General features: G+C 44.3%; 1 protein-coding gene across 11 annotated transcripts in view; it reads right to left on the minus strand.

The window, feature by feature from the left end:
* The window catches only part of Arnt2 (aryl hydrocarbon receptor nuclear translocator 2), a 161,807-nt gene that overhangs the window by 120,925 nt on the left and 18,212 nt on the right, over nucleotides 1-22,670 (minus strand). The window contains exon 1 of one of the 11 annotated variants that reach the window (XM_087629871.1): nucleotides 3,743-3,907. The gene's annotated coding sequence lies outside the window, so the exon portion shown is untranslated. 11 annotated transcript variants of the gene reach the window in all.

Raw genomic sequence — 22,670 nt, forward strand, 5'->3', positions numbered from 1 at the left:
AACCGACACTGAGTTTCTAAGCCATAAGCACAGTGGAAGTTGTGTGGCAAACAGACAATGTTTGGGGTCACTCAATTGAACTGAGGAGTCATGGGAAGTTATAACCCTCCAAGATTCAGAGGCCTCATCTATACAGTCAGGCAAATACCTACATCATGGAGTCATGAGGACAGAAAATCATGTATGAAAGTTCCCATCTCTATTATTATTGTTGTTGTTGTTGTTATTGTTATTGTTGTTATTATTCCCCCCAGGAAAAGAGTATCTTTCAACACAGCTCTGTGCAAGTGTGTGTGTGTGTGTGTGTGTGTGTGTGTGTGTGTGTGTGTGTGTGTGTATGTGTGTGCGTGTATGCAAGAGAATAATGGTGCATGTGTCCTGAGGTTATGAGTTTCAGAGATGCCGATGTATGGGCACAGCACTCAGATGGCACCTGCTATGGAGTACATTTATTCAGCTAAACACACACCTAAGTGTTAACAAACACAATTATCTTACCAGGAGATTCTTCCATGCACATCTATGATTTTGTCTTTCTGGCCCTGTCTCACAGGTGTACAGGGAAGATTACATTGCAGGACCCTTGTTCTTTCCAACATGCCCGCTGGCACTGACGTCACCAAAGCACGAGGGCTGCCTGAGATGGGCTTCTTCCTAAGTTGAGCTGGAGAGTTCCATTTATGGGTCTGCTTTTGTGTGAGCCTGGGAGACTTGGGGAGATCCAGCAGACCAGGTACTGTATCTCTCCAGTAGAGCTGTGTGAAGTGGCTAACCCCCATTTCATGCATCAGCACCACTCTCCTCATCTCTCCTCAGAGTTTTACACACATTTAAGCGAACATTCATAGCACACTTATATACTCCCTACACAACACGCAGGTGCACACAAACAACTAGTTTCAGGATCAAGGAGGATGCTAATGGGAGACATGCACGCTCGTGTGAGCCTGTGAATGTGTATGCACACACACACACACACACACACACACACACACACACACACACACGATACCATGCACCTTGCCTTGAGCCTGGCATGCTCACAGTTTCTCCCTCACTAACAGGGTACCTGTTCTCACTTTCGCACAGGTCAGAAACATGGCCCCTGGCTTTGACCACGTTCCCACAGTTCTGTACTTCCTTCAGAGGGTTGATGCATGCTGGTGAGGGAACCCAGAAATTCTGAGTTCATCTTCCATTCTGCTCTCAACTCCCATTTGCTATAGTCATGTCAAACAGAAGCTGGTCAAGCGTCAGCAAGGCAGGGATGAGCCTCACACATACAGATGAGGGTTTGCCACATTCGGCAAGGACAGAGTCTGTGGCACAGGAACTCAAATGTATTTTTGATAACAACTCCACAGGTCAAATGCAAACCACATTAAAATACATGTAGGATTTTCCATTGTGCATGTAAAAGTTTAAAGCAGGGGCAAAGCTCCTACATATGGCTGCCTCTCTACTCCTCCCACTCACTTGAGCTTCTTCTGTACTCAAATTTGGCCTCTCCCACCAGACCTGGGGTCATATTGGCTATGGCCAATAGTGATGCTCCTGTCCCTACCCTCTCTGTGGGAAAGGTTCCTGCCTTACTCACGCATCCATCCTGATTCTTAGGAACCATAGCCCTAGCCACTCACTTTATGACCCTCCTGCATCAGCCACTGCTCTTCACCAGGACCCCAGGGCATCCCAGGCTCTTCTTTTGTGCATTTTCCCTCACTGACCTCCTCCTGCCAGTGTGCTACATCAACACCACCTCTGCAGATCCTCAAACCCTGCCGCAAGCCTGCTGTCCCTGTGATGAGTCTCTCTACTTCTGCTGCTCGCCTGGCTGGTAACACCCCTGACTCTGCTCTGCCCTGGGCCTCCTACCTGTACCTACTCAGCCATGTCAGATAAGGCCATTCACTCCACCCTCATTCCCAACTTCTCTTTGTTCTTACCTCTGTGTGGAGTCCCTGCTATCACCAAATTGTTCCTGCATGGTCAGGCTGCTGCCCCCTCTCCTGTCCATCATTCTGGTTCTAGCCACATTTCCCTGTCCCTCCTTGTACCAGACTCTTTCCCTTCCACCCCAGGACCATTGCATACACTATGTCCTTGGATGAGAATAGCTCTCATCCTCCTCTTCACCCGTTTAACCCCCTGGTCATTTAGGTTCAGCTTCAGTACCAAGTCTCAAGGAGGCCTGTTTCCAACCAGCCCCTCCCTCCTCAGAATAGATATGGTCCCATTCTACCTGTAATCCTCCTGAAAGAGAATGAAGGTCACAACAGTCCAGGTGAGAGACCAGGGCTGGGTTGACAGAGCCTCAAAGAGAAAGGATGATGTCACTGTCTCAAAATAATTGTGTGTCAGCCTCAAGACTCAAAAAGGGAAAACCCAAAAAAGCCTCGGTCACCTGATCCTCCTACACTGAATGGGCAGAGGATTCTACGGGAGGAAGAAAACCACGGCTGGGCTGGTTGCAAGCTTATGAACTATGTCACAGCAGCTTGTGCTAAGACCTGTTGCAAAGAATATCACATCCACAGCTTCTTATGCCTGTCAACTAAGAGGAGCACAAGTCCTGCAGAATCAGGCACTGCTCTCTCAGTCTCTCCATCCACACTCTAGCTAAGAAACCAAACTAACCAGATATCCTTCCTTTGCTCAGGTTGCTGTCTGCTTAGAACATAAGCACCATTTGCAAAAACCTATTTTGAGCCACAGGCTGTGCTACAAGCCAAATGGCAGCTAGAGATTTTTAAAGACCCAATCACGACTAAGCATGAAGCTGGCTGGGCATTTCACATTGAATGTTGCTGGCAGTGAGAGAGGTAGCCCTGTGCTCTGGTGATGCCAGGGAAGGTCCCAGAAGCTTCCTGAAGGAGGCTCCCCGGGGATAGCCTATTTATTGACCACAGAAGTGCAGCAGGGAACTTCTCTCCTGAATGCAGCCCTTTGATGGCTTCATAATGTCCAAGCACACCCCATTTCAACCACCTTGGAAGGATACACCTACTTGTTTACTTTCAGTCAATGAAACTTTCTGGAAACCTTTGAGCCCAAGTGCTACTCTCAGTTGATTCAGTTATCCCCCATGTTCAGTGTGAATCCTTCCTAACGACCTGTGCTCAGGGTTACTCATCATAACTGACGACCAAGACAGGAACAAATATCAGCACCCCACAAGTTCAACCCCACCTGCAAGGATCCCCCAGGAAACACCTGCTTGCCCGCTCCTGGATGGTGCTGCGACCGGGCTGTGCACACACGAGAACATCAGCCCAGACTAAGAGTGATTCAGGCTTCACAACACGCACAGTATATCTGGCCCATGGCGCAGCATCCAGCCACAGACTATTCCCCATTCCAGATCCAGCCATGCTGGGTTGGATTCCTATAAAGCAGAGCAGGCAGGAATAGCCTGGGAAAATGTGAAACTTGAGAGTATTAAGATGAAAGCAAGAGCAAGAAATAAAAACCGACATTCTGTTTTCCTCCTCACTGATTTCGTGGAAACCCACCTAGGAGAAAACAACCCTTGATCCTCACATGGAGAAAACTAATCACATGCAAACTTTCACAGTACAAACACATGGAATATTTTCACGATCATTGAAATAAATAAAAAGCCAAAAGGCTCTCTCCATGGATGGGAGAAGAGGAAGGAGGCAGCTAGGAAAAGGAAATGTTCCCTCCACACCCATCTTTCCCAGAGCGACACTCGTCACAGATAGCACATCAAATGCCCTACCTTCTCAGAGGGTTGAACAAAGACCTTTCTTCCTTGTGAACAACACCTTCTTAGGAGGATATGCTGCCCGAGTAGAAAAAAATGTCAGACACCTCTGGGAGCAAACGCACTGCATTTGTATTCTGCTCAGAAAATGTCATCACAGATCTGTTTACCTTAACTGTGGACCATGATTCAGCCGTGACAACTGTCTTGCATACTGATCAATTTATTTGCAGCAAAATTTCCAGCGTTAACTGCTTAGGTTCTGAAAAACTGGATGCTTGGATTTCTTGTGCAGCTGCGACACATAAAGGAGAGATCTAAGCTTGTTACCAAAACATTTCTGTGAGAGACTATAAGGGATTTTTTCTTGAAGTGTGGGCAAGGGAGGATCCTTTCCTCTTCCGGAGAGAAGGCAGAGCTCATGATTCCTACAGGCCTTCCTCAGGGCAAGATGTTTGTAGCAAATGTACAGAAACATAATGTAACAGGGAGCATAGGACTCTGCATCCACGTTTTTGGGCAGGCTTTAACCAGCTATGTGACCCTCTGTAAGACATACCCATCCCACAGGCAGGATAAGCCAGACTCTGCCTTAGGGCTGGAGGTGGCAGAAACAGGAGGAATTAATGATTGGGATCAGGAAAGAAGGGAGGAGCCAAGCCCTGATCTCTCTGGCATCTATCATCCCAGACTGGACACTGAGCAGGCCTTACCTCTGGGGACAAGAAACAGACCCCATGCAGACTGGGGAGACCTCCCTCTTCTACTAGCAATGGTGCCAGGGGACCATCCTGTCTCCACAGGCCCCACTGTGCACTGGAACACTGATGTCAGAATACAGGTTCCCATCAGTGTTCATGACTAGAAACTCTAGCTTCCTTTAACCTCCATTCTAGCTGAAGGTCCAGTGTCTCTGTGCTAAACTTTAAATTTTTATTTAAAAGAATCGTTTCATACAATGTATTCTGATCATGTTTTCCCCTCTCCCAACTCCACAGACCCTACCCACCTTCTTACCCACCCAACTTAATGATCATTCTTTTCTCCAAAAATAAAACAAAAAAATGAAAATCAAAACAAACAACAATAAGACAAAAAGTACCAAATGAAACAACACACACACACACACACACACACACACACACACACACAGTCCATTATGTGTTTGTCAGCTACTCATGGACAATGGGTCTGCCATAGAGGGTGTTTGATATACCCTCCACTAGAGAAAACTAATTTTCTCTTTCCCAGTAGGTACCAATTGCAAATAGCTTCTTGGTTAGGGGTGGGACTTCATGTCTATTCCCCCTTCTCAATGTGGGACTTTGTTTTGAATCTGTGTAGGATGCTGTGCGTGTTGTCACAGACCCTGTGTGTTTCTACATGTATCATCAGTCCTGTTATGTCTGGAGGAAGACAAATGATCTTACTCCCAAGGAATGGAAGACCTCCTGTGATCCAGAGACCTTCAGAGGAAGACTGGGGTCCCTGGCCATGTAGAAGATGGGCCAGGACAGCTGGTGGCCAAGTCTTAAAATCTGCAGGACAGATGGTCACCAAAACAGGCTCCAAGAAAGGCTGAGCTAAAACCCAGGCTGAAGTTTATCAAGGCCTGAGCACAGAAAGAGGAGGAAGCACAGGGTGGAGGTTGCTGGTGGGAGGCCTTGTCATGGTCTCAAAGCTCTGCTCCTGCACACTCAGAAATTTAAGAACGTCAAGTGAGGCGAAGTTCAGAAGCTATGAGGAAAAAACTCATTCATGGCAGAGTCTGTCAGCCTGGAGTATAACCTTTGAGGAAGAAAAAATGAAGCCATCTTCAAATACCTATAGGGACCTCCTTGAAGGAACCACAAGAGATCAGTTTTCTACTGTGGAGGTTTCCTCCGTGACAATGACAAACATGAAGGGTAGGGGACAGAAGCAATGATTGGAGGCATACAGCCTGTCCAGAGACAGTCTAAGGCTGACCAGAAACCAAATGAGTGAGCAGGCCTGACATAAAGAGAAAAGCTAATAAATTATGGAATAGCCAGACAGATAAAAGTCACTCAGTCATTAAATATAATGCTTCAAAGAATAATCATACAGGAAAGTGCTAGCATAAGGAAACAGAGCAGAGTCTTACATCAGAGTATCTTTCAGGGATCCATCAAGTCCAGCTTCATCCACTCTGCTGCCCCAAACTCACTTGGCAGCTTTAGCTTCTGAGTCTTGGCTTCAATGTTGAATGTGCCCAAAGGGCGTATATGTGATTCTAGATTTTACTTTCTTTTGTTAAAAGAGAGAGAGAGAGAGAGAGAGAGAGAGAGAGAGAGAGAGAGAGAGAGAAGGGGACACACCTCCTTCTTCCTGTCCTTTATCTTCATTGTGGCTCAAACATCTCTGGTTACTATCAAATCTTTTCACTAGCTTACTAGGACCCTTCCCCTCTGGGCTAGCCCTCTGAGGACACCACGTCACTTGCTGTGAGCTGATCTAAAATCTGTGGCATGGGAGGTGGTGGAGCCTTTAAGAGGTTGGCACTAGTGGAGAGAAATTACATCACTGACGGGGTGTGCCCTTGATGGGAATATTAGTACCTGTACTGTGCAGATTTTTTTTTCTTTGGTCAATTAGACACAAGCTAGAGTTGTCTGGAAGGAAGGAACCTGAACTGAGAAAATGCCTCCACTTGTACAACGTGGTGTAAGCATTCTTCTATTACAGATTCATGCTTATGGGGCAGGAGAGCTGGTTGAGTTGGTAAGAGCATGTGTTGCTTTTGCAGAGGGTAGGAGCACAGTTTCCAGCAACCACATCAGGTAGTTCACAACCACCTGTAACTCCACTACGTCAATTGATATCTTTTATGGCCTTCTGATTCCAGGAAACAACAGAGCCCAGGATAAGGAAAGACTCACTTTTTGCCTTGGACCTCCTCAAAGGACCACCATACTTTCCAATGGCACTGAAGGAGGCCATGTTTGTGTCTACAGTCCATACTGCTGCCCCAGGACATGATGAAGCCTGAGATGAATGTGGCCCTATGCAGTCTGTATTGTTAACTGATGACTTATTGATGTCCTTGGGCTTTGCTCCCTGAGGGAGCAGGTCAGGACATGCTGATGTGAGTGGCATGTGTATGGCCTGAGGCCAAATTGAGGCCCAAGGTCCATGCAGCTCCTGAGAGCCATAAATGAGTCAGTGGTCCTCATAAGGCCAGCGCTTGTGTTGATGTCTGTCACCTGTGTTAGCATCAAAACCCATGCAGATGTCTGTGACCTGGGTTGCTGCCTGAAGCCAGTTAATGTGTCTGTGTGCTAGTGAGAGTCAACCTGTCCCTCTCCTGCCACCACAAGGCTTCTCTCAGTTGATGGCTTCTGGTGGAAGAGGGAGTGCAAGCAGAGAAAGATTCATCCTCCCAGTGGGGCGCTGGTCACTAGAAATTTGACCATGCTCCAGTAAGTATATTAGCTCCCCCTACTTTCTTCTTCTTTTTTTTTAAAGCTTGGGGTGGGGGAGGGGAAGGGAGGGGTGGTCAGTGGGGAGGGTGCTCAGAGATGGGAGGACTGGAGGGAGGAAGATCAGGTGAATGATATGAGATTCCCAAATAAATAACCAATAAAAAAGATAAGCACACAGTACAACTGCTAAGAGAGAAAGGACTAGCTTGCTACCATCACAGACTATTGTGTTCTTTTTAAACAAAGATGCATACAGAACCAGAGATAATAAGGCAGAGTAGAATTAAAAAGTCTGTCATTATTACAATATCTGTTTGGGATTATTTTTGCAAACGACCTTAAGAATAAACAATCTTTAGGATGTCATTCTCTTATTTGTTTGTTTAGAGAGTGCATCTTTCAAGGAAAGGCTTCTTTCGGACTTTTCATGTCTTTTCCAGGATAAACTAACAATCATTTGTCAAACTCACTATCCAAAGGACTCTCAAGGAGTAAAACCTCCAACACCACACTGCCACACTGATAGATAGTAAATTATTGTTAGCTCAGAGATAATTGAGAAGACATAGAAAGAAAGAAAAGTAGAATATACTAGGGAACTATAAAGTAACCCCAATATGCTCGGCTTCTTCATAAACCCAGCTGCAAACACACATCTGTTAAAGATCATAGCTTGTATCATAGTAAATATAAGGACATGTAACTGGGCAGGCCCAGACACCACCATTCCTTACCCAGAAATACAAATGTCTGCAATGTGAATACCACTAGTAAATGACAATGAAAATAGTAGCAATACTCATGCTCGTTACAATGTCAGATTGTCATTCAATAACTGTAGCATCTGGCTTCAGCCTGGATCAGGTCACACACTGACTTTGAAGCTCCACAACCAGCATTAAGTCAAAACGAATTAATTCAATGCACATCCTATATGTGATTTGTGCATTCTCTCTCTCTCTCCCTCTTTCCTTCCCTCCTTCCCCCCACCCTCTCTCTCTCTCTGTCTGTCTCTGTCTGTCTCTACCTCCCCCCACCCGTGGGTGTTCATCCAATACAGTAGAAATGGAACAAAGCTAATGCGTTAATGCTAAGATTAGATGTGATTGTTATTTGCACTTATGCTCTATTATCTCCAAGTTCTTAACACATAGACTATAACGTCCTTGTAGTTAGGAACAAGGCAAATGATGGGACTGAACGTAACTGTGAGGCACCAGGACACTGAAATCTGCAGGCGGGCTGAGTAATGTGAATCATAGAGGTGAGGGAGTGTCACAGGAGCCAGCAGGTAAGAAACCCTGTAGCCACCCACGCTGAGCTAATTTACTCTCTAGGGAAGAAGGTGTTCTAGGAAGATACAAGTCAGAATTGAAAGACAAAGTGCCTACTGAGTTCTAAAGAGCTGTCAAGACTGAGCAGGAGCCCTGGCACTAGGGCTGTGTAAGCAACAGTTTTACGCCGTGTTCAAGGGGAGATAGTGTTTAGTATAATCTGATTAGGATATACTGCCGTTAGTTAGCTGTGCCTGACAGTCTGAATATTCCATAACCCAAATATTCAGGGAGCATAAGGAGTGGGAAAAAAAGACTATCATGAGAGACAAAGAAGGTGAGGCTTCAGGAAAGACAGGCTAGGGGAGTCACTAGTCAAGGTCAAGGAGATGCCGCTACCAGATTAGAAGTTAGGGCAACAGTAAGAGTACCCAGAAGAGTATGTCATACACTTTCTAGGAATGTGACTATCAGTCCACCTTTATGAGTCAAAAGTACACAGGAGAGAGTGGCTGCTGTTGAGAATGACTGGAAATAACCAAGAGAAGAGACTGAAAAGGCAGGTTTTGTCCTGAGGTTCCAGGACAAAAGAAGGCCTGGGAAAGGAAGTGCATCCTCAGCCAACCCTGCCACTCAGGAAGCAGCAGCCAGCCAGACAAGAATGGTCCTTCTCAGTGAGAGTCCCTGTATCTCAGGCATTGAAGCCTCAGGGTTACTGAACAGTGAGAACAAAAATAAACAAGCAGAAAAAGGAAATGGTGTTCCATACAGGTGGCCTCCACAAACCATAAGGGAATGAGAAGCCAGGGCTAATGAACCCTGGGAGGAGGTGATGGAGAGTCCTGGACCAACATTCAGAGAAACAGAGAATGAAGAGTGTGGAGGCCCAGGGTTGCATGGCCCACATAGCATGGCCACACGGATCACGGCTATATATATCTGTGAACACCAAAACTCCTGAGAAGTGGGGTTTCAATGGCAACCGTAGGCTTGAGGTGACAAGGACCTGCCAGACTCTGGTGTTGATCTGCACTTACAAATTCAGATGCCACCACTCAGGGATAGGACTGGGGAAACATAAAGGCTGGGGTCCGGAGAAACAATCCAGTAGGTAATAGCTGACTGCTTTTATAGAGGACCTGAGTTAGGTTCCCAAGCCAAGTCAGATGGTCCACGATTGCCTTTCACTCCAGCTCCGACAACCTCTTCTGACCTCTACCAGCACATGGGTGCACACACACAATCATAAACATAAGCATAGGTCTTTTTTAACTGTTTTAAGAAAAAAGAAAGAAGATGATGACTCTGAACATGTTCATCTAACCCCCACCCCACCACCTTCCACCAGGATTACAGAAACGTTCAGAAGAAATCTCCACAAAGGAGAATCTTTTTACCTATTGTAACGGTAAATTGCCACTGTCAACTTGATTGGAATTATATCATATAACAGTCATAGTCTGAACATGTTTGTGAAGGTCCTAACAGAAAGGGTAGACAGGACCCCCTAATGTGAGACCCCATGGGCTGCTGGTGTGTCCTGAATCAAAAGAAAAAAGGAGGGAGTGACCTGAGCCCCAGCACTCTCTTCTGTCCCTAAGTTGCTCAGTCAAGCATTTTGTCATAGCATGGAGATCAGCAATGAATACGCTGTCCTCACTGGATCTGAGCGCTCACTTCCTAAGTCTACCACTCCCTCCCCACTCCTGCTCCCTCCTCCTCTGCCCTATCCCATCCCACTTTTCACTTCCTGCTTCTGCTCTCTTGCTGGCTTGTTGCTTCTGCTCCTGAACCACCCCGTGTTCCTCTTGGTCCTTTGCTCATGCCTCCTCACTGTGTGCTCTCCCGTCTTTGGACCTCTGGACATCTTTGAGTCTCCCTTCCTGCCAACAAAGGCATCAAGGAGCTCATCAAGGAACACACTCGGGCCTTCCCAGTCTTTCTTTCCCAGGTCACTCTCCTGTGCCTCCATCCCTCTGAGCTCCGCTTCTGGCTTCAAGTTTGCCACACAGCCTCATGATGCCATTCAACTCCATGTAAAGACGCATGTCAGTAAAAAATTTGCACAGGAAGATAGTAAGAAAAGCAAATTTGTTATTCTCACATTATTCAACTAGAGAAAGGCTTCGATTAGAAATATTATAAAGCCAGAAAAACAGCATATCGTGCCATAAGCTAAGCACAATTCTTCGCAGAAAATGTCTTTTCTAAAAAGGAAAGGGAAATTAACATTTCCCCTGTTTACACAACAAATTGATTAAGTAAATCACATATCCTTCCACAATACGAAATTCTCTTCAGGAAGTCTTATGAAGTAAAGTGGTTTCCTTGTTGAATATATTCCTTGATGAATATATTCATCCATCATTCAACAAAAACGTTTTGTGTTAAATTTTAAACAGTGAATTACTCTACAAATATAAAATATGCAAAATAGTAAAACTGTTTACATGCAAAGCATTAGAATGGCTTTTCTTGTTAGAGTGGCTAAGGTATTGCTGTTAGACTCTGGTACTTGACACCAAATGGGATCTCTCTCCCATGGCTCATGTCTGCTACCTGTACTTTGATGTAAAGTACCTCCCACAGGCTCATGTGTTTGAACACTTGGTCCCCAGTTGGTGGTGTTGTTTTAGGAGGATGTGGAACTTTAGGAGGTGGGACATCCTCGGAAGAAGTGGGTTGTTGTGCTTAGACTTAAGGTTTCATAACCCAGGTTAAGGTTCCTGTCTAACATTTGCAGCCTTTTCTACCCAGATGTGAGGTTTGACGTTTCATCTGTGTCCTTCTATCACCATTGAAGCCACCTGCCACCATGCATCTACCACCAGTATAGACTATATCCCATCAAACTATGAGGCAAAGTAAACCTTTCGGTTGCTTTTGTCAGATGTTTCATCACAGGGACAAGGAGAGGAACCAGCACAGGACCTAAGGCATGAAGGGAGAAGGAGACTGTGGGCTTCCTGGGAGCACAGGGCAGGCACCGGAGCAGGTGCTTCTGAGAAACACCTTGCAGTTGCAGACAGGAGTGCAGAATGGAGAAATGTCTGTTCTGGGAATGCTGGTATACCCCACCAAGGCCTTCCTTGGCTCAACCATGAGAGTCACTTCAGCCCGGTCACTTCATGAGCAGTTTTCTATGAAATTAGCAGGCTGTCAGGCCTTACGCAGCTCTCCTTTCTGCAGTCATGGATCACATATAAATAAGTGGGTGTGGACGAGTTCTGCCCTACTAATGCTGAGATTTGAATTTCATGTAAAATTTGAATATCATGAGATATTCTTTTGGTGTCGTTTTATATCCATTTGAAAATGTGAACATGCTTCTGGCACATGGGGCATTAAACAACAACAGCCAGGAGCAGTACAGACGTGGCCCACTCCTGTAACTCCACAACCTTTGGACTACACCTAGGCCCAAGAAAATCCAGATATAGAGAAGGGAACTTCTACCTGTAATTCACTGACTCATTGGTATTGCCCTCCCCATATTTACACAGATCCAGATGGAGCACTGTACAAGTTCGAGTGTCACATCGAAGTCCACACCCATCAATGGTAGTCACAGATTGGGAAACAGATGGTGCATTTTTACCTATTGAGAAAAGCTCCCTAACCTTCGAAGCTAAGATCTCAGGAAAGAGCAACAAGAGCTCTCCTGGGAGTGAAATCCTCTCTAGGACAGTGGTCAGTTCCTTCAGGCATTACAGGAAGGAAGAGAACCTGGCTTAATGCATCTAGCTTTGCCCCAAAGGCAAAGGAGGAGAGACCAGAGGCAGGGACCACTGAATATTTATCTTTTCATTTCAACATGCTACCCCATCTGAAGACCACAAAATAGGGGGATCCTTGAAGAAGTCCAAAGATGCAGTCACTCTCAGCACCAAAATGGAGACCAGGAAGACAGCAAGAGTTAGTGATGGCACCAACTAGAAGGGAGGCAAATTTAAGAAGGCTGTAGGTGCTGCAGAAGCAGCTGTTTCAGTATGAACACCACCAGGAAGGTTGAGAAACAGTCAGGCAGGTGCAAACAGGAACTGTGACAAGATGAGGCAACCCTCTGTCCAGGAAGCCTGAGGTAAAAACTCTCAAGGAAGAGAAAAAGGAGTGAACAACATGTGTGATGACCTCTAACCAAGATAACTGCTTCTATCTTCCAACCCCCACCTATGAAACAAAGACCTAGAATAGGTATTGGTCAGAGTGGATGACAGACAACTTTGGTACCCAGACTGCAACCTCCTAGTTACTGGGATTTCACAGGGCAGGCATTGTTGAGAACAGGGGCTTAGGAATGGTTTAGCTGGTAAAGGGCAGCATGGGTATCTGATTCTGCCTAACAAGGTCACAAGCACGAACAATGATGATCCGTTCCTGTCGTTTCCAGAAAGACCCCTGGAGAAAACATGCAGAGAGGGAAGGCAGTGGCTTCTCAGAGACAATTTCAGTTCAGGGATCTTGTTTTAGTTATACTTTTAGTGGGTGTGGCCACGGTCACAAGTGGCTGTGGGTTTTGTTTTTTTGTTTTTTTGTTTTTTTTTTTCATCTTAAAAACTGCATCTTGTAAGTATCCCTGGCTGTGATTCGTGGGGAATCACAATGACTACTATGCTGATCCTAGAATGTGAAAGCCTGTCTGGTACGTACTCCCTCCAGCAGGGCTGGGGAGGGAATGAATGGCTTAGCACTGTAGACCAGCACTATCCACAGAGTCCAGCCTAGGGCAAGTATAGCAGAGCATACAGATGGGCCTAAAGAGACCTGCTCATTGGGGCCCTTTACTGCCATGTAAACACAGCTGTGTTTCCTGGTGGGAGGGTATCAACACGGGATTATGGTCATTTATCCCAATATTATATGTTAGGTATTATTTTCTTAAGTTACTAAACTAAAAGAGACTACCACAGGAGAAAAAGTTCTAATGCCATGCCTGATACTCCTTGAAGACTGAGTGGATCTTAGAGTCAGAAAGGAATGAAAAAACCTCAAGATATTGAGGTTCTTATCAACTTAAACTGAAGTTGGACATATGCATCAAATCGGCTTTGGCAGGTGACAGATATATAGGAGGGGGTAGAGAAATTCCCTAGTCAATCCCAGTGTACCATATTCCTAGTATTTCCATCCATGTGCCCCCAACTAGGAAGCTCCTAAACCTATGTATGCAGGGCTCATGACTCATTCATAACTGAGAAGTCCTGGGCTGTTTGGGATTAATCCTGTGTGTAGTCTCTTTGCTCCCCTCCTGCTAGTTTAACTTGTTAAACCCATCTTTAGTCTCCTAGCTCCCCTCCTAGTTACTTTAACTTGCTAACCCCATCTCTAGTCTCTCTGCTACCCTCTTGACAAGTTTAACTTGCTAACCCCATCTCTAGTCTCCTAGCTTCCCTCCTAGTTAGTTTAACTTGCTAATACTATCTCTATTCTCTCTGCTCCCATCCTGGTTAGTTTAACTGGCTACCCCATCTCTAGTCTCTCTGCTACCCTCTTGACAAGTTTAACTTGCTAACCCCATCTCTAGTCTCCTAGTTTCCCTCCTAGTTAGTTTAACTTGCTAATACTATCTCTACTCTCTCTGCTACCATCCTGGTTAGTTTAACTGGCTACCCCATCTCTAGACTCTCTGCTACCCTCTTGACAAGTTTAACTTGCTAACCTCATCTCTAGTCTCTCTGCTACCCTCTTGACAAGTTTAACTTGCTAACCCCATCTCTCGTCTCTCTGCTCCCATCCTGGTTAGTTTAACTTGCTAACCCCATCTCCAGTCTTCTAGCTCCCCTCCTAGTTAGTTTAACTTGCTAACACTATCTCTACTCTCTCTGCTCCCATCCTGGTTAGTTTAACTTGCTAACCCCATCTCTAGTCTTCTAGCTCCCCTCCTAGTTATTTTAACTTGCTAACACTATCTCTACTCTCTCTGCTCCCATCCTGGTTAGTTTAACTTGCCAATACAGCACAGCCTAGAAATACTTGAAAGTCAACTGAGGGACTGCCGGGATCAGATTGACTGTGGTCATGTGTGAAGGTTAATATAATAACTGATGACTGAAATGGAAGGAAGGGCTGCCTCACTATGGGCAGTGCCATCCCTAGACAGGCGATACTGGGCTGCATAAGAAAGTTAGCTGAGCCAGTGAGTGAGCCTGTGAACAATGCCTCCTCTTGCTTCTGCTCCCAGTTCCTACCCTGACTTCCAGCTACGTTGGAAATGTAAGCTGACATAAACCTTATCCACTAAGTTATCTTTACTCATTGTGTTAATCCCAGCAAAAGGAAAGCAAACTAGAAGCCTGTGCGGGCATCAGAGATGGGGCATAATGTCCCAACCCTCAACTCCTGCCAAGGCCTACCTGGTAATCAGTTCCCATCCTGAAGTTACCAGAGTCCCAGACACTAGGTACATAATTGGCTTACAAAATCATATCCCTCTAAAGATGCCAAAGGAAACTGGAAAAGCAAATACATACTTAACAGCACAATTGGAATGTATTTAATAGCACAGAATAGAACATTTGGAATAGAAGTGTCCATCCACACTATTCCTTTGTTCTACAAAGTATCTCATCTCCTGTTACTTCCTGATGCTTCCTACCTTGAGAGGAAACCTAGACTATAGAGGGAGTATGCTAAGAATAAAGGATCTTCCATCGATACACACACACACTTCATGGCATAAAGTATGTGCCCCCATCACCAATGTTGAAGACTCAGCTCCTTGCACACTGAAAATATTTTTGTCATCTTCTAGATCCAGAGGTCAGATGAGAATGTGAGAGGATGACAGGGAATCGCTGTTGGGGGCTGTGTGTTGAAAGGCACAGTGGGGGTAGTTGCAAGCACCAGAGGTAGTTCTCACTCAGGCACTGTGTGAAACTACAACTGACATCGTGGTTAAGAACAGACCAGAAATGCTACAACCATGTTGCTGTGCTGCCCAGGTAGCTGGGTGCTAGTCTGACTCCTTCTGTATGTAGATTATACATTACCCCACACAGTAGGGTCTCATCATGTGATGTCAACCACATGGTTAGTAAGGACAGCATGTCAGTGCTTGGAAGAACATGGATGATGCTTTCAGCAATTCCCTCAAAAGCCACCTCAACTCAGAAATGTGTGTGAAAGTTGTCAGAAATGAATTGTTGCTCGCACTGAACTTTCCACATGCTGATTGATTGGTTAGAACTTCAGTTATTTAGAGCCTAATTAGAATTTACATTGGGTTATCGTCTTAGGGTTTTACTGCTGTGAGCAGACACCAGGACCAGGGCAACTCTTATTAGGACATTTAATTGGGGCTGGCTTCCAGGTTCAGAGGTTCAGTCCATTATCATCCAGGTGGGAACATGGCAATATTCAGGCAGGCCTGGAGCTGAGAGCTCTTCATCTTCATCTGAAGGCTGCTAGCAGAATACGGGCTTCCAGGCAGCTAGGGTCAGGGTCTTAAAGCCCACACCCACAGTGACACACCTCCTCCAACAGGGCCACACCTTCTAATAGTGTCACTCCCTGGGCTGAGCATACACAAACCACTACAATTATTTACCCACTATATGTCTAACCTAACATCCTTATGAGTATGAGGTAAAACCTTTAGGAACTTACTAACGTAACAGACCACACTGGCTTCTACCCACGCAAGGGCTAAGAATGGCATAAGACAGCATCGGAGGCCTATAGCACAGACTTCCCCACTTCGCTGTAACTGCCTGCCCAACATTTTCACCAATGGATTTGAAGTGTCTTGATTCATGTTTTTCTTTGTTCTGGCACCGTGAAACTGTTACCACATTGGAACATCGAATTCAGAACAAATTAAATCTGTGTTCATGAATCATGATCATTCATATCTGACTCCAAAATAAACTCCTCCCTCTGAAGAGAATGCTTTTCCTTGAGTCATCAGAACAGATCTCATGGTAAGGTAGTCTAATACAGAAACAATGAGGCCTATGAACCAAGAAACAGTTAAAATGTCTTCACAAAAGCAGATGAGATACCAAATACAGTTGCTTAAGCCTCAGACAGACCATGAGCCACAGAAGAAGCCCAGCTTCTAGGGTTAGCATACCTGCTACCTCCACTGCCTCATCCTGTCTCTCCCGAGTTAGTGACCACATCACCACAAGGGTGAGCTACATACAATATAACCTAATCCAATAATTTTTGTTGGTGCTGTGGACTGAATTGTGCCTCACCAAATGTGCATGTTGAAACCTTAACCCCTAAAATGATGTACTGGGAGAGGAGACTTTCAGGACTCACCAGTCTAGATAAGGTCATTACAGTGGACTCCCATAATGGGATTAGTGACCTTATGAGAGGAGACTCCATTCCTTTCTCTCTGACACATGGGGTTAGAAGAGGAAGGTGTTTGGTTAAAAACCAAAAAGACAACCACAGCTAGGGACTGCATTGATGGGCACCTTGATACTGGACTTCCCGGCCTCCACACCAGGAAAAACTAAATCTCTGTGCTCTCAGTACACCATCTATGGCAGCTTGTTATGGGAGTCTCTGTGCTCTCAGTACACCATCTATGGCAGCTTGTTATGGGAGTCTCTGTGCTCTTAGTACACCATCTATGGCAGCTTGTTATGGAAGTCTGAGCTAAGGAGTCTATGGATATGTTTAGGATGTGAAATGCATTCTCTAAATAAAAAAATGTAATGAAACCAGTGACAGAATCATCATTATTGTTATCGAACCCCAGTTAAGAAGAAAGTTTAATGAAAGGTGATAAAGTATTCAGTTCCTATATTCCTGAGGCCCCTCCTTTCTCATGTGCTAGCCTTGGTAGAAAAGGGAAATTGAGAAGTTGCATCTTGGTTTAAATTCTCACAGTGGCCAATAGACCTTGTAACTGCTGTTATATTTATCCTATTAAGAAAATACCCGATGAGGTGGAGAGATGGCTCAGCAGTTAAGAGAAATGACTGCTCTTCTAGAGAATACATATATGGGTCCCCACACCTATATTGTGGCTCATAACCACCTGTGACTCAAGTATGAGGGAGTCCAACATTCTTTTCTGGACTTTGTAGGTATTGCATGCACACAGTACATAGATATATATGAAAAAACCACATAAACACATAAAATCAAAGTTTAAAAAATTAAAAATACATTAGAGTTGGAAGTGCTGCTCATGGTAGAGAATCTGCCTAGTACATAAGAGGTCCTGGGTCCAGTCCAAATATTATATACCATATAATATATATTATATGCTATTTGCTGTATGCTATATGCTACATACTATATATTACACACACACACACACACACACACACACACACACACACACACACACACGCACACCAATATGCTGAAACCCAATGCTACTCCAGCTACTCTCAGAACAGATCATAGTATGGCTAAATTATAACCAGTAATTCACATTTAACAAAGCACGGGCTTTGAATATCTTCTATACTGACTCCAAAGACAGCAGGCAACCAGTCTTGTTCTTTCTTTCCTCTTTTCCTACATACTTAACAAATGGTGTTTTCTTGTGTTTTAATGAGTGCTTAATTCAATTGAGCAGTATGGACAGACTCGGGGATTATATAGGGAGCAGATATAAACTTAGCACTCAGAGGTGGCCCTGCCTGTGCTCCTCTGAAGAAGTGGCTATTGTGGAGAAGAGCAGTACTCACACATACCCTCCCAGTTTTCAGAGATAGCACAACCACACAGGAAACTATACTGGTAGAAACAGCAAGTCAGCTATATGTTTCTAAAGTCAAAGACCACATCGCACTTCAGGCTCCTGAGAAGGGCAAAACACTCCTGGTGAGGGGGTTTTCAGAGGTTGCTAACTGAGAATGTAGTCAGCATCATCCCCAGGTGGGGTTCCTGAACTAAGTAGAAGGAGAAGGTGCTGAGCACCAGCATTCATCTCCTTTCTACTTCTGTGGACACAGGTGACCACATGCCTCTCATCCCTTCCCCCACAGTAGAGACGATCCTACAACCACACCTTTCCCACAATGAGGGACTATAATACAGTCAGGTGAACAATGAAGATGAGTGTGCACAGAGGCTGTCTCCTCAATAAGAAAACTGCAAACGCAGAATGCAAACCAATAATCAGCCCGAACCTGTGACACTCAAAAGAATCTTATCAACAAGGGTAGGCCCCGGCTGCATTGCCTGTCCTGTGCCCTCCTCCCTTCTGGTAACAACACTCAGATCCTTATTCGATGCATGTCCCTTCTTATTCTTGGTTCCTGTGATTCAGATGAATCTGTCCCAAGGAGCGCTCCCCACAACATGCCCAAATGAAACCACTCAGAGAATGTGACTTTGACCGAAGACCGGTCCAAGGATGTCACTTGGCCCTCCTATCTAGGACAGCTGCTGGGTTTCCCATTGGTGAGGCATTGATGGGCTTCAACCAGGATGGGATGAGGCAGAAAATAAAACTAAAATGAGGGAGGTGGGACCAAGCCAAATGCCCACCTAACACGAAGTTTTATGGCTTATTTATCTAGCTATAAATGGGCTCTCTTTTAGAGACATCCTGGCAAATTATTCCATGATATTCTCCCCCAACCCTCTCTCAGACACACACACACACACACACACACACACACACACACACACACATACACACACACATATCTAAACTCACATATTCAATAAATATGAACTGCTTCTACAATATTTACAGAATGCCACTACTAATATGGATAGAAATTAGTAATCTCACTAATGTCAGATCTTAAGAGATCTCTTAGCAATACTTTTAGTCATGCAACATTACCATATTTCTTTTATTCCAGGAATGAGCAGCAGTACCACCTGGTCCATAGGGGACCTGTACCTACTCCCCAAGTGCAGGCCAACAGGGGCTCTGTTCCAACACCCCCAGAAGCATGCACAGCACTCAACCCCACATATACTATTTTTCCTACATATATACCTACGACTACTTCAACCTATAAATCAGGCTCAATAAGAGATCAGCAATAACTATTATTAAAAACAGGACAATTATAACAGCATACTGTAATAAAACTTACTTAAAAGCTGCAGACTGATGATTTCTGGACATTTTCATTTACTATTTTCAGGCCCTGCTGATCCTTAGTAAATGCAGGAAACAAAGCTTTGGGTGAGTAGACCACTCACCTTACACTGCCGCTTAACACTGGGAAAGACATCCACAGCCTAGATTAGAGACAGTGTGCATTTATCTCAATATCAAAGAAAAGGACATTGGCACACCCGCTCCTGTGACTCAGAATGACATAAGTGTCCTTAGCATGAAGGATGTGTTCTGAGTTGCCCTCAGTTATGGCCACTGCTCAGATGATATGAAAGTGAGTGTCTAAGCACTCGTGAGCCAGTTTCAGACCAAGGGTGGCAGTATGACCACAGCACTATTCCCTGCCGTGGGCTCTCTGAGGCTCAGAAATACACAGGCCACGTGCATCATCTCATCGACACACACACACACACACACACACACAGCTCTCCTGTGAGCTAACCATCATCACTCACATTTTACAGATAGCAAAGAAAAAGTACAAGGCTGAAAAACGTGTGAAATAACACAGGGCCAAGTGAAAGATGCATGCAAACCAACATATGTCTAAAACAAAGGACAATGCTTCTAGGCACATAAAACAAAATGCAACACATAATCTAGGATGATAGTCCCTTTGAACACTTTTCATTTTACAATAAAGAACAGAACCAAAAATGTTAGAAAATGTAAGTAAACAAAAAGTTGTACATAAAAGTATGACTTTCAGGGCTGGCGAGCTGGCCCAGTGACTCAGTGGGTTCAGTGCTTCCTGAACAAGCACGAGGATCGGACTACACATCTTCAGCAGCCTCATAATAGCTGGACATGGTGGTGCACATGTACAACATGAGAGAGACTAGGACAGAGATAGCCAGATCCCAGAAACTCACTGGTCAGCCAGCCTAGCGAAAAGGTAATCAGGAAATCCAGTGAGAGACCCTGTCTCAAAAAAGTGATAAAGAGAGACAGAGGAAAACACCCAGCATTGATGCCTGGCTTCTATACATACACACACTGCCAAACACATACACATTACATAACACACACACACACACACACACACAGAAAAAGACAACTTCTCTACCACAAGTAAATGCAAATAAAATTTTAAATTATAATAAATTAGAATTATCATACATAACTTACTAGTTTAAGTTATAGATCATGGAAGGTTTTTTCCATTACTGCCTAATTGGCAGGCAATTAAAAATATTGTATATACGAGCCAGGTGCAGTGGTACAAGGCTATAGATCCATGTACACAGGAGGCCAGTGGGGTCACTTGAGCACAGGAACCCAGGATCAGCCAGAACAAGCACAGTAAGCCTGTCTCACAAAATACTGTAAAGAAGCCATGCAATTGAAAGCAGGGGGCGGGGGCTACATAGTGGGGTTTGGAGGGAAGAGAGGGGTAAGTGATGAAATTATGGTTTCAGTTTTTAAAAAAATATTGTAGGGTCTGAAGAGTGATGTTAAGATTAAGTAATTAAGTAATGGTAAGTGGTTAAGAAAGCTTCCTGCTCTTTAGAGGACCTGGGTTTGGTGCACAGCACTCATGCTGGGTGCCTTACAACCACCTGGAACTCCAGCTCCAGGAGACCTGACGCACTCTTCTGGCCTCTGAAGATGCTCAGACATAGGTCACACACACACACACACACACACACACACACACAAATAAGTATAAATCTTTTTAATGCTGCATATGCAAACCATTATAGGTTTGCTCTGTCCTTGTTGGACATTTAGACTCAGTTGTTTGCAACTGTTAGACTCCTGCCTTTATAAATGACACTGCAAAATAGTTTCCTCAAGACATTACTTGTAACTGTGGCTACTGCCTTAAAATCAATGAGCATGCTGGAGTTCCTGAATCACCGTTTGTACACTCAGCATTACCATTCACTGTTTGTACACTCAGTATTACCATAAGGCATTGATTTGGCTCCTACCACCAGCAAAATAAGCAGACTTCCCAGCCATTCCAAGATCAATATAACCCCACAAAATTATACTTGTTTTGGCTTTTACGTCATCAGTTATTAATAGATCTAAGTGGGATTATATGATATATACCTTTTTATTACTTTTTGAATTGTCTGCTTCTGCATTTCAAAATGATTCCTTGAAGTTTGTCTTCCTCTAATTGTTTTACAAACACACTCATACACATATGCTTGTATATACACACATGTATATGAAAGCCTGATGTCAAATAGTTTTAAAATATCTCTCCCATTGCCATTTAAGCTGGCCTAAATGGATCTTTAAAAATATAATTTATGAAAAAACTAAGACATGTCAAGGAATGAAGAGAATGTATACAACTTTCCTCCTTTAGAAATAAAATATCTACACAACTGAAGCCAAAAGTAGGATCCAAACATACTTAAAACATTTCTTATCAACCACAAGCTATATTTAATCTGACAATTTGCTTACTGATGCATAAATTTTAGGCCATTTGTAGGGAAAACTTACATATATAGACTTATTTCTAGTTCTTCTCATTTGTTACCCATTTTCCCAAGTCTCTCCCCCTCTCCCCCACCCTGTGGACTGTTTGTGTTGTGTTGAGGAAAAGGAGTTACAGACTTCGCTCTAAGATTGGCTACCTTACTAATGTAGAGGTGATTTATGTGCACTGATGATTATTCTAGTGGTATTATTATGCACACTACAGCCAAAGGTAGTGGTCCGGAAGCACACAGCTTTCCCTCTGGCCATGGACACAGAACATGCTGTTGTTATCGATAGTCAGAGCACATCTGTTTTCATTCCCTGTGTTCATCATCATCTACGCCCATCCCTCCTTCCTGTATCTGAAACTTCCCAATGAGGTCATATTCAAGGAAAGCCTTTAGACTCTTACTTAATGGCCTCTGGTTCTTTTGACTTTCTGAAAATGTTTTATTTCCTTCTCACTCCTAAAATATAAATTACCCAAACCCAGGGGTTGAGAATGTAGGCTAGTGGTGGTAGAGGTCTGGCCAAGGTTTGACTCTCAGCCCAGATTATCATTCAGATACATTACTGTTGCTAAGAAGTGGCTCGTTAGTCTAAGCCAGCCCCATGAATGTGACCACTGCTGCTACAAGTCTAAAGCTTTTCTCTGTGTTTAGTGCTTTTACGTTTAATTGCAGTTCAGATGTCTTCGTTATTTACCTTGCTTAGGATTTATTTTAGTTCTGGAT

The sequence above is a fragment of the Rattus norvegicus genome, chromosome 1, assembly GCF_021556685.1.
Source record: "Rattus norvegicus strain SHRSP/BbbUtx chromosome 1, alternate assembly SHRSP_T2T, whole genome shotgun sequence".
Classification (NCBI taxonomy): domain Eukaryota; kingdom Metazoa; phylum Chordata; class Mammalia; order Rodentia; family Muridae; genus Rattus; species Rattus norvegicus.